Raw genomic sequence first — 13,584 nt, 5'->3', positions numbered from 1 at the left:
GATATTTCAGATATCTCGATATGATTTCATGATCCCGACCAGCAAATTGACCCTTTCAACTCGATCTTTGCATGTGAAGTCAATATCCATTTGAACTGTGACTGTGAACCCTTTTAACTCGATAGGCATGTCTCGATATTTCAGATATCTCGATATGATTTCATGATCCCGACCAGCAAATTGACCCTTTCAGCTCGATATTTGCACGTAAAGTCGATATCCATTTGAACTGTGACTGTGACCCCTTTTAACTCGATACTCATGTCTCGATATTTCAGATATCTCGATATAATTCCATGATCCCGACAAACAAATTTACCCTTTCAACTCGATATTTGCACGTAAAGTCGATATCCATTTGAACTGTGACTGTCTCCAAGTGTTTACGCACATACTGCCGCATGAATCAAGGGTAGCTGTAGTGTAAGCTAAATATTATAAGGCTAACTGAATTGTAGGTGTCACTTGTTTGTTTATCTAATTAGGATGTACTCCCATTTTGAACTGGTCATGTATCAAGAGTGGTTGACCAGTATTGCGGTCAAGCCAGCACCAAATGCCCTTCAGTTAAAACTTTCTGATTTCTTCACTTGGATTGTGGAGTAACTCCAACTTTTGTAGATTTGAAAATGGACACTGTAACAAGTTTACCATATATATGTATTTGCGATCGCTGTGAGTGTAAATGAATAATATACAATCTACTGCTTTCTTTTGTTTTCTTTCATTTCTTTCATGTTCATGATGTTGCTATGTGATGATATGCCCAAGTCGATATGCGGATAGGTCGATTTTGTTTCGTGGTCCTGTAAATATTGAGAAAACGGTATTCGACTGTATAATGAGTGAGCTAGTTTAGTTTTACGCCGCACTCAGAAATATTCCAGATATATAGCGGCGGTCTGTAAAGCATGTACAACATGAGCATCGATCTGCGCAGTTGGGAACCGCTGGCATCTGTCAACCACGTCAGCGAGCCTCTTACGACAAGCATAGTCGCTTTTTATGGCAAGCATGGGTTACTGAAGACCTATTCTACCCCGGACCTTCACGGGTCCCACTGTATCATAAAGACTGACGCGTGTAGATATAATAGTACAAAAAAACCCAGAGTATCAAAATTGGAAACTGTCCAATAAATGGCAGAAAGGAACGTATACCAATACACATCGTATTCCCAACAATCTTTATTTCCTCTTTGTATACCCGTCGTCGAAAAAATGTTGTTTACAGAACTATCACTTTAATAAATGTTCAAAGCAAGCTGATATAGTGATATGAGGGATTCGCAGAGGTAAGAAGAACAGTGCACTGAATGTGTCCTTGTTGCCCTTTTCGTCCCACTCATAATATACGGTGAAGGACCTCTATAAGTGTTATGTAGAAATGTAAAATGAAACGAGCTTCTGATGCTGTTGGTGTCCGCTTACCGCGAGTTAGTGACTTAAAATTTAACAAAACCTCGGCAATATTTCAGAAATATAGTGACGAGAAATGTTGTACATACACAGTATATATAAGTATCTCAATAACCATTCATCGACAGACTGTAAAATAACTAGCTAGCAAATCTATTTTAGACAACACAATGTAAACGTCGGCTACCTGAAAGTACATCACCATACCATGGGGACCATGGGGACTTACAATGCCCTTGTTACCTTCATGGACTCTATCTGGATTTATACCAATCTTTCAGCTGCCGGCGATTGTAGGAAAATTAAGCCGACTTTTGAAAGAACAAATGTTCTACGTTTACAAATCTGGCAAGTTTGAATTTAACTTTGAAAGTTTTTGGACTTATGAACCCCATCAGGAGGACAATACTTTTACGATACTTGGACCCCTTTTGAGGGTACAACCACTTACAATCGCATTTGCTAACTGATGCTACCATGTTTAAAATACCATTTATCTATTTACAAAACATATTATTAAAAATATGTAACAATTCTATCTCCCTTAAAAACTCAGTTATCAACAATATAAAAAGATCTTTAATAGATTTGACACTGACATACCAATCCCTTCTGATGAAAAAATCCATACCGTCAAGCAGGACATGTTTGGCCATGATTCTTTCATCACATCGAATATAAAACAGTGGATCGTCACCTTTAGCATGTATTCACGAGAATATCTTGAATGGACAATACGACATCGTCGCATGAAGACCTCTTCAAATCTGGACTGACAACCCAAGTAGGTGTAACCAATGGATGGTTTAAATTCAAGTAATTTATTGATACCTACACAAGTGTCCCACTTCTGCATCACATCACAGATGTAAGCTCTAGTGCTTCGTGTAGCTTTGTAACCAGTGTATGGCACATACCGAAACGAACCCTCACACCCTCATCCTGCACAACCACAACACATACACTCGCACACACATCCATATATGCACACTCACTTCACACAACATACCACTTACCATACCCACACATCATACCCACACTACACACCAACAGCACACATACACCCACATTACACACCCACATGCACACATTACGCAGCGTGTAAACACACACACACACACACACTGTAAGCCACACTCACAACACGCCCACAGTACATACTAAACACTCTCACCCACACGCACACACACAGAGCACATATCCACACACACACACACACACACACACAGAGCACACCATATACCCCTTACCACACACACACAGAGCACAAAATCACACCCGCGCGCACAATCATTCCCACACGCACATAACACACAACTACCCACAATTATCACATGTATGTATGTATGTATGTATGTATGTATGTATGTATGTATGTATGTATGTATGTATGTATGTATGTATGTATGTATGTATGTATGTATGTATGTATGTATGTATGTATGTATGTATGTACTTATTGGGGCGCTTCTTACTGTAAACATTATATACATGACATATCCACGTGCTCTGATGTGCTGCCCCCTCCTGGCATTACAGGGTGTCAAAAGTAACCCACAACCTGTCAAAGTGTCCCATACCTTGACTGATTTTCCCAATATATATCACTACCACACCATCTGTTACAATAAAGAACTTCACAATCCAGAAAATGGTCCTCCTTATTAACCCACCTTCTATATGACACTTTAAAAAGAGAAGATATCTCCGCATCATCTGTCTTTTCAGCAATGACTGGTTATACGTTAGTAAACGTATCGCAAACTAGGTAGTCTGACGGAGTCCAGCCAAACAGCCAACAGCTGTCAAAACAAGAATGACACCATTGGAGTATGGGCATCAGTTTACGCTATGAATACACAATGTCATTTTGAGAATGATCAAATGTTATATTTGAGATCACACTTTCACTTTCTGCTTACAGTGGAAGCCGTGGTGACTGGGTGGGTTAGACGGCCGATTTTGCGTGCTTGCTAATAGGTGCTTGACTCTGAGAGTGCGGGTTCGAATTCCGGATGGGACTCAATCCAACAAAAGTACTGGACCCTGATCCACAAAACGTTAGTAGCGCTACAACATTCGTAAGCCAGCGACAAACTACAGTGATGACATGGCGTAACTTCACAAACGCCTTGTGGGTCGGAACCCTAGATCTGCAAAAAGTGTAATCCCCAAAATAACATTTGTTGCATCATTTTACCACTTGCTAGAACGTTCTATGCAAGTATACCCAGCGTCATGTCTTCTTTTTGTTCCACGCACATCTTATACGAAAGGGTGAAACTCTATTCCTACATACGTTGGAACTATCAACAGGACCCCAGTGTCCGCCGCCTCCATTGTGCACTGGATTATCAAAGTCCCGTCTAATATTTGTAACATTAGAATTCAGGAACTGTTCATCTTTGGGAGAAGTTTCAGACAGAAAACAAGGAAGTCAAACATTATATGACCGGGACATAATCCCCATCCTAATGAGACAAAGCCTCGTCATTCATATTATCATGTAGCTGAACCATGTTGTAAAATGTTTTCATAGTCCATTACATGTTTGGAGTAGTGGATTCCAATATTTGGGTATATATTCAAAATATGTTATCATCAAGCTTTAGCTTATCCTTTGACAAGAGTAAGTGAGTATGGTTTTACGCCGCTTTCAGCAGTATTCCAGCAATGTCACGGCGAGAAACACTGTACCCATGTGAGAAATTATAATTATTATTACTGTATTATTATAGTAATAAACGTGTATGGCGGTACAGCAAAGACGGCCGCACAAGTAGAGCTGATGGCTGCGTCTATGTGATTGTATCCCGCTATTTGTTCTATATGATTTTAGCCCGCTATTTGTTCAATCTGACAGAAAATCGCCAACTGTTAGATTTGCTTGAAAATTAAAATGCACCCAGTATACTAAGTCTTCCATTATTGTCCATGAATATTTAAGCTCTGACATGTGTAGTGACATGTGTAGTGACTAAATCAACTGGAAACCCTAATGCCTTCATTACAGTATATTTATATGCAACCAAAGCTAACAGATGTTTATGTGTCAGATTGAACCGCGACAGCTACGTAGCAGGCTATAGTGACGCAAGATGAACACATCCATTTAAGTCAAAGCTAACTCTCTAATGTAATATTATGCAAGCCGCAGTTGCATCGCCATGCACGATAAAATTACGTAACAATATAACAGCGATGTGTCGTCGGTCACGATTTACATCAAAACAATGTCCAAATCATTGAGTAAGATATTACTCAAAGAGAAAACTAACTGGAGGACGAAGTATCTCTACACCACTGACAGTAATCAGCTTATAATTGTTCCCCTTCCTTTTACGGTAAGAAACATTCAAGTCTCGCTGTTTTGATACAGTTTGGTCTGATTCATATGGTGTCATTGAGTTTATGAGTTATGTTGTTAACTACCTGATATAAACCTACTTAGGAACCTACATTCTTATGAGATATTATCCTTTGTTTACAGGTTATAACAATTACTTATGTGTTCAAAATGTGCTCTGACCTTACTGTGTGTGCATATGTGCGTGTATATCTATTAATATGGTGGAAATGCACAATATTTTATAAAGATTCTATGACAGAATATTTTATTGAAACATCGAAATGCTACACGTTCCACATCCTCAATCTGCCAAGGGTCACACTGATAACGAGTGTCCAAGACCAATATCTTGTACATGTCTACAGATGCATCATGTCTTTCACTTGTCAACGCCGCTGTCGTCAAATACGTTATGAAAATCTTTATGTAATTCTGACAGATAGAGTAACTTAACTTCGCAGTAGGCACGTTATCGGCAGTAGAATTAGGCAATAGGATTTAGATGCAACAACTTATCAGCTCTACTATAGCGATAACCTCCATCTATCTTCCCGTTAAGTAATGCAAATATAGACATTTGAACTTATTAACCTGAATCTATGTATCATGCATTGTTTATGACTGTAAACTGCTTCTCTGTAATCGGTCCTCCTCTTCTTATTTTTAAGGTTATAATGAAGTTCCAAAACACTTGTCAAATAAGTTGTTTCAAAGGCATTTAGAAGTTGGAGGAATCAAACTAAAAGTGCTTTATGGTTCAACTTCTTTATTCTACAAGGTCACAACGTTTCGAGACAGATTCTAGTCTCTTCTTCAGGTGAAGTGAGGGTAAAACTAAAGGGTTGCAGTATACATACACACAACAGTAGACTGACAACAATGGGTAACAAGATATACAGGTTAACAAGATATACAGGTTTCTATTAATTGATGTACAGGCTTCAATTGATAGATGTGCAGGCTTCTAATTATGTACAGGCTTCAACTGATTGGTGTGCAGGCTTGTGTTGATTAGGTTAACGAGTTACAGGTAAAGATGTTTGGATAAAGATTAGTCACTGAGGATAAGGTGGTTCCATGCATTGGGTAAGTAAACACCTCCGTCTCTGTTGATTGAGGGATTGTTCCGCTTGATTGCAATGGCTTCTAGGAGCTTCCGTTGTTTTAAGTCATTGGCGTTCCTAACTAATGTCCTGGTGTTGTCCCAAACAATCTTGTGATTGGGGTTGTGCATGATGTGTTCACATACAGCAGACTTCTGATCCAAATTTTGAACTGATGTTTTGTGACCACTGGCTATCAGGTTAAAAGAACACAAAACATCAGTTCAAAATCAGAGTGAATGAGTTTAAATGTATCGTCACATTGACAATATTTCAGCCATATCGTAACGAAAAGAAGTAGATCTATACATAGCAATAAGTTGTAAATTGTAAAATTCAGTAACACTAGATTATCATAAATTCGAATTTATAGCTGGTAATGACATCTAAAACAGTTTGACTATATATGACACTGCAAGGTAAAACAGGCTATATATTAGCAACAACTGAAGGTAGATGAACATACCTTCAGTACTAACAATACATTTGCTACCTGCATGGACCCTAGCTGGACTTACACCATCCCTTGCCGTTAGCAATTCATGAAATCTAGCGATACATTTAAGAACACATTCTACGATTAAAACGTGGAAAGTTTTAATTGACATTGAAAGTTTGTGGACTTACATACCCTCTCAGGTAGACAATAATTTTACAGTACTTTAATCCCCTTTGAGGATACAGCCACTAACAATCCGAGTTACTAATTTAAACTTCTAATCATAAAACATTTCTATTTGCAATTCAGTTAACAAATCTATAATGAGAACTGTAATTATTGAAAAGATCCTGCATTGTCCAACACAGTCAAGCAAGGCATGCTTGACGGCGATTCTTTCATCACACGGGATACAGAACAGTGAGTATATCTCGTATGGCCAATGCAACATTGTCGCATAATGTCCTCTTCAAATAAGGACAGACAACCGAAGTAGGTGTAACCGATATAAAGTTTTTATTACATGTAATTTATTGATACATACGTGGGTGTCACACTTCTTCTGCATCAAATCGCGGATAACTGATATCATAAATAATGAAATATGTTCTGAATGTTGATGTAAAGCTTTGTGGTGGTGGAGATGGATTTAGATGGATCACCGAATTTCAGTCTGTTGGTATTGAGACAGCTCCTGGGTGTGTTACTGGTTTTGATTTTAATAGCTTGGCGTTGGTCTATTCTTGTTCTGCTTTTAGATGTTCTTGTTCTTATTTGGCTTGTAAGTGCTCTTTTGTGTTTGTAAGAGTTCTTGTTCTCCTTGTAGATGTTCTTGTCTCAGTGTATATATTCTTGTTCCTCATCTTAAACTTTAGGTGTTTTTGTTGTTGTACGTGCAGATGTGATTGCTCTTGTGGTTGTATCTCGGTATGTGATCGTTCTTGTTCTTCTTGGACAGGTACCAGTTTTCAACGTTGATAGAATTCTGGACAGGCAGTGCTTTTTCGAGGTTATATATCTTATCTCTTTAAGTATCCTGCAAGGATCTTCACACCATTTTGTGTGGCTGTGTTGAAAGTGGATCGAGACAGATCACCTATGACAGAACAGGCAGCATGAGAGTTAATGTATGCACGAGCGTGACTGTTTCACTAAGGCTTAACATGACATCTCTATGAATTGTAAGTAAGAGTGTGTTTACGTGTGTCTGTTTCACCGTGACAATTTACAGTCACTGACACGCGAACATGTTCTGGAAGGGGCAGTTGAAATACACATGTACACGAACCAATTGTTCTGCACTCACGACAACATTCGGACGAGCAAGTACAGGTTTTAAGACAATACCATAGTTCTCTGGAAAGCGCAAATAAGAGAAACAGTAGAAGTAGTAAACAATAGACCAACGGGGGTCCTGAAAGTGTCACTTGGTTGCGGAGGATCGAAGTAAAGCAGTAGCATACCTTCATACAGTACAAAAGAAAGAAAGTCATATAAAAACGTAACGCTGGAGACACCTGCGTAGATTAAGACATTTAATGAGAAGGACATGACATCATATGGAGTTGAAGCTGATTTCAAGGGCATCACGGTAACTGTCTGTTAGAGACTTGCTTCTGTTAGAGATCGGTAGTCTCTTTGCAAATACCGTACTCTTAACTCCAGTATATGACATTTCATATCAAATGTCTTTGACATGTGCAACCATGTCTGGAAATGAAATGCTAGTGACGGACGGAAGAAACATGGTACTAAGTTGTGACACTGTCGGGCCAGCGTCTATAAGTGCGCGTAGGATCACACAGAGATTACTGAGACGGTATAACATGTACCCTGAACACTCGGCAGTCGCGGTGCTATTAGTGAACACGCGTACGCTTCTTGAACAGTGGGCCCTTCGTCGAAAAGGAAAAGCTAATGGGTGCTGCTGAAATGGAAAGGATTTTCAGATGGACTTCACACATTGACTCACTTCGAAACTGTGCACTTGAACAAGTGTGCTCTTTAAATTATATTTTTTTAATTGAACGTGCATAATATTGTATGGTTTTGGTCAGTAAAATCATAGAATGTGTTTAAATTAGAGACTTCCGCATTAACTGTGAAGTAAAGCGGGGTAATTATTCGGATTACCCACATGGTCACGTGATTCCTTTATTTGCTCATTTGAATTGCCAAAATACAACGAGACGTAGGTATCTTTGGCTGAAAGATCATTTTGAATAATTCAAGTGTTTATTGTAATCCTAAAACCAATATGACAGAACTACAACAAATTTCTGTGAGGAGGAAAAGGGATTATAGGAAAGGTATGGAAGTGGGTTGGGTGGTCGGGGTGGCCTCTGTGCGTACATGAAAAGAAAGAAATACGTAACATGTGGAATGGCATGTCTCATTTTCTTTGCAAAGTTTTATCTGTGTCGTCGTTTCCGTCTTCTTTCCGACATGGTCTTTGAACTGTCAACCTATGAACCTGGCTCCCAAGTGGTGGAACCATCCGCTTTACATTCCATTCTTATATCTTTCACTCAAGTCAAGACCAGGAGATTATCGACTTGGAAAGTGTGGGATCCTGATCTTTTTCACCTGATTGTTGGAGTCCTTGATCTGCTTGCACTTGGTTTCTGATTTGCCCCATAGTTGTTTTGTGTGTCTTGTTGGGTAGAGCCCGTTTGGCTCAAAAGCGGACCGATGAATTGCAATCTGACTCGAAAAGGACCTGTTGCTTTCGAAACAGTTGATCTGTTTGAGTAAAATAACTGGAAATGTTGATGAAGAACTCTGTCCACCAACACTCCTAAGATTAGTTGTTGTCACCACTGTTGAACCTAGAAGGCTTAGAACGTTTGGACCTATCCTCGTATTATTAAACAACAGTCGGCAAAGGACAGTAAAATAACTAGAAATCACAATTACAAATACAACTAGTGTCGAACGTTAAAACTAATAGCACCATTTGAACAATACAAAATAAGAAGAAAAAAAAACAGGCTACAGATCGCCAACAACTGAAAGTAGATCAGCATACTAGGCTCCATGGGGACTTATAGTCCTTTTGCTACCTGCATGGACGCACACCATCCCTTCAGCTGCTGGCGATTGTGAGGAGTTTAGCCAATATTAAAGTAACAAATATACCACAATTAAAAGTATGGTAGAGTTAAATTGACTTTGAATTGCAGGGACGTACGTACCCTCTCAGGAGGACAATACGTTTACAATACTTCAACCCCCTTTGAAGGTACAGCCACTAACAATCTAAGTTATAATCCATTTGGCTCAAACGCGGAGAGATGAATTGCAATGTAACTCGAAAACTAACAAACATAACATACTCATTGAAAAGCTGATCATAATGAAACATCATACCAATACTGTTTTCAGTAACCAAGCGAATCGACAATAAGGGCAATGGATAGGCCTCGTAGACTTGGGGATATGAAGCAGTTTTTTAAGCGTGAAATGTAAAGGTAACAGTGTAAGTAATCATGACGAATCCGCAACCGACACAACTAATCCTACAACTACAACTACACCTGTCATGGAAACACTGAATAGCTAAGCAAATTGCGGGCCTGCGGTCTATAAATAATCGAGTCTGGACCAGACAGTCCAGTCATCAACAGCATGAGCATCGATCTACATACAGTTGGGGTAAGATGACATGTGTCAACCAATTTAGTCAGTCTGACCACCTGATCTCGTTAGTCGTCTCTGACGACAACCATGTCGTCACTGAAAATCAATTCTAAACCGGATATTCACGGGTTTCGGAAATAGGAAATCAGGGAATGCAGGATGATATTTGCTTACATGGTACAACATCCAATCCATTCACGAAGAGATCAGGTGTCACTAACTTTCAGATTTCTACACTGGCTCGACACCAACGAACCAAAACACTCACTCGCACGATTCATACATTGCAGCTTCGTTCACAGCTTGGGATGAGGCGTCAGAATGCTGTACATCGTTGTCAAGGGAAATTAACGCAGAAACTTATGAGAGTTATGTCAAGCAGTTACTGGTATTAGTCACACCGTGGGACGAATTTATTACCTTTGACATCAGTTTATCTAGCTATCTTCAAATTTACACATTCAACAGAAAACAGTAAAAAACAATAAACTTTATATTTTATGTTTAATCATATCGTCATTCTTTATGTGTGATAGTGATACATGGTTTCCAAAATGGTATAACATCATGTTAAGGTGCATACTTTGACTACCAGACAAGATGGCAATATGTTTGCTGACGTTAACCGTTACGAACGAGCTTTAGTTGTTGCGATAAAACTGTTTATTATTTAGGGTAAATTCACGGAGAAAATCAGGAACAAATTGAAAATGTCAGCACCAAATTCTTAAAAGCAAGTTTTCTGTTAATTTCTGTTGAAATATATTGAGTCGAAAAAAGACTTCACATTCTTTCTTCAAGGCACTATAAAAGAACAAAAGATGGTAAGATGGTTAAATTGTTATTATTTCATTGCTGATATCTGTGTGATGTACTCGATATACTGACAATGAGACAATCAGTTCCATTAGGCTACACCGCCGTTCAAAAACATGGGTATACTGAATGTCAAGTCACAAGAACAAAAATTCGAAATTTCTCAGTTCAATATGGTGTATGGCCGCCCCGCGCAATCAACACTGCCAAACATCGTCTCCTCATCGATTGCCTGATGCTTATGAACACGTGGTTGGGGATTCTGCGCCATTGCTCTTGCAAGGCAGCGCCAGGTTCCTGCAAAATATGAGGCTGGTTCCTAAGACCACGAAGCCTCCCAAGTGCATCCCAAACATGCTCTATTGGATTAAGGTCAGGGGACCTCGATGACCAGTCCTTGACGTTGATTCCAGCGTTTTGAAGTAAATTTCGCGTCAACATCGCGGTATGCGGCCGAGCATTATCATTTTGCAACTGTAGACCAGGGCCATGAGTCGCCATGATAGGAACGAGTTCAGGGGTGAGCACCTGGTCGCGGTAAGCAGGTCAATATTGGCCAATATTACCCCACGAAATGGACGCCGAGAATGGAGATTGACAGCCCGCAACCGATTTCGAATGGTTTGTGAGGACAGTCGACCTCTAAACATCTCAGCCCTGTGGCGTAGGACGATTTGACGGTCTTCTGCCCGTGATGTCACACGTGGACGACCCGATCTTGGGCAACCAGAAATGGTGCCAGTTTATTGTAGACGACCTCGTAAGTCTTACACAGTACGACGGCTCCATCCCATCGCTCTTGCGACGTCAATAACTGGTTTACCCGCACGTTCACGTTGCACATTTGACAATCGTGGCATTTAAAGTACCGTTAGAACTGTCGTTTAAAAGTGTTTTTTTTTTCAATTACTCAGGCCAATGCAAACACGTGCAAATGAAGAAAACTTCGATGGAAAGATCACGCGAATGACTGCACGTGTAAAACCTGATTTGGCACTAACTGCATTTGCACGACGAATGGATGGGTTTGAGTGGATTTTGCTAACGTTTATCTATAGGGATCCAGTTCGGATACCTAGATGTATCATGAGAGAAACATAATTCATTATTTTTTTCAAAATTGCATTTTCTTTTTTGACTCGGTATATAACTAGCACTGATCCGATCTTACACCCACTGAATATCGATCCTTGAAATGTTGTGTTGAAATTTGACCCTCTTGTCACAGGACTCGAACCATCATCAAAATCGTTAAACAGGTTCTTCCAGGTTGAACTTATCCAACTGTTTGCTCCCTTTACAAAGGGACATCACTCTCATTTGGCTCCTCGGTCTTTGTAATGGTGAGTTGTCTTTGACGTTGTTGGTGCACACAAGGCTGGTACGGATCTGAATTTTCTCTGGACTGCATTTGTGATTGTTTGTCCCATGTGGAACGTTTTTTTTATTTGTAATATCTGTGATACATCGTAAGAAACAGATCTATGACCTGTGAGAACCATGATCTGAGCCGGTGAGATGTTGTCCTTGGTAAGGATTGTTGCATCCGTGGTTCTAATGGAGTGGTTTGTCTACATGTGAGACAATTCATATCATTTTCTAATATTAGTCATAAACTTGGCGATAATATCTCTGCCAGCGGGACGCATGCAGTACCTGACTGGATCTGTATATACAAATCCTTCGGGTGTTGCTAAAGCCTGTATAGACTTACCCCAAGCTTGAAGGACGCAAAAGTCCAGTATAGCTTTCCTTTCCTCGGCGATGTTTTTGTCAGTTCATCTTTTGTTTACACCACACTCTTCTTTCTATTTTGGTCTACAGACATGTAAAATGTATCTTTAGTCATTTCAGCAATGTTTTCCCCACGGCGGAAGTACAGCCGTATTTCAAACTGTACCTTATTGAAAAGGCAGACAGGAATATTGGAACTCATGTGTACATTTGAATACATCATTTCCTGCAGCTTTTGAATACACCCTTTCCTGCAGCTTTAATCTCTCGCATAGGTGCCGTGAAACTCATATTAGCTTCCTGAAGGTACACATGTTTGATAATGTCAATGTTTTATTGAACGGAGGGGAACTGGGATACCTGTTCAGACTGTGTCTGAAATACTCGAACGACGACGTCTTGTATAATTCAGCATTGCTTTTCCAAGCGTCCAAATAGAAGTGACACAAAACCTCAGCAAGTCGAAGGTAGGAGCTGCTTCTTTTCTTCAGGATACGTCTGAAGGTATTTGTAGTTAGTCTGTTTACCTTGTGTGTATATCAGGTACATAATTATTTTATGCTCTTTTCCTTTGGCAAAAATAACTCGTGATAGCATAGTTAAAGATAACAGTGATGAAATTTATGTTTTTTTTGTCAAACACCAAGTGAAATATAGGAACCTTATATTTTCATATTGTTACTGACACAAACAAATGCCAAATTACAGTAACAGCTTTATTCCTGTTCATACTGTTACTGTTTATAATTTGCCGTGACAAAAGATATAAGAAATCTCATATGAACAAGCAAAATATAACACTGACAACTCAAAAATATTCAATAATGTGTATTCACCAAAGAGCAAGATACAATGATTCACAATAGAGGTTTCTGTTACAATGCAGAGTCAATTCTAAAGTAATGGACAACCAATATAATATCAACTCATCAAAGTCTTGGTTTTCAGTGAGAAAGTCCTACTAAATTTTCACAGCGAGCTTTCTTGAATGTAGGTCAAGCGTTGAATGTAGGTCAAGCGTTGATGAAGATTCAAAACAGATGTAGGCAGGCCGAATGATGACACAACTGCAGTATTACTTCGAGT

This window comes from Haliotis asinina, chromosome 12 (genome assembly GCF_037392515.1).
Source record: "Haliotis asinina isolate JCU_RB_2024 chromosome 12, JCU_Hal_asi_v2, whole genome shotgun sequence".
NCBI lineage: Eukaryota > Metazoa > Mollusca > Gastropoda > Lepetellida > Haliotidae > Haliotis > Haliotis asinina.
Note: the sequence above shows the minus strand (reverse complement) of the source record.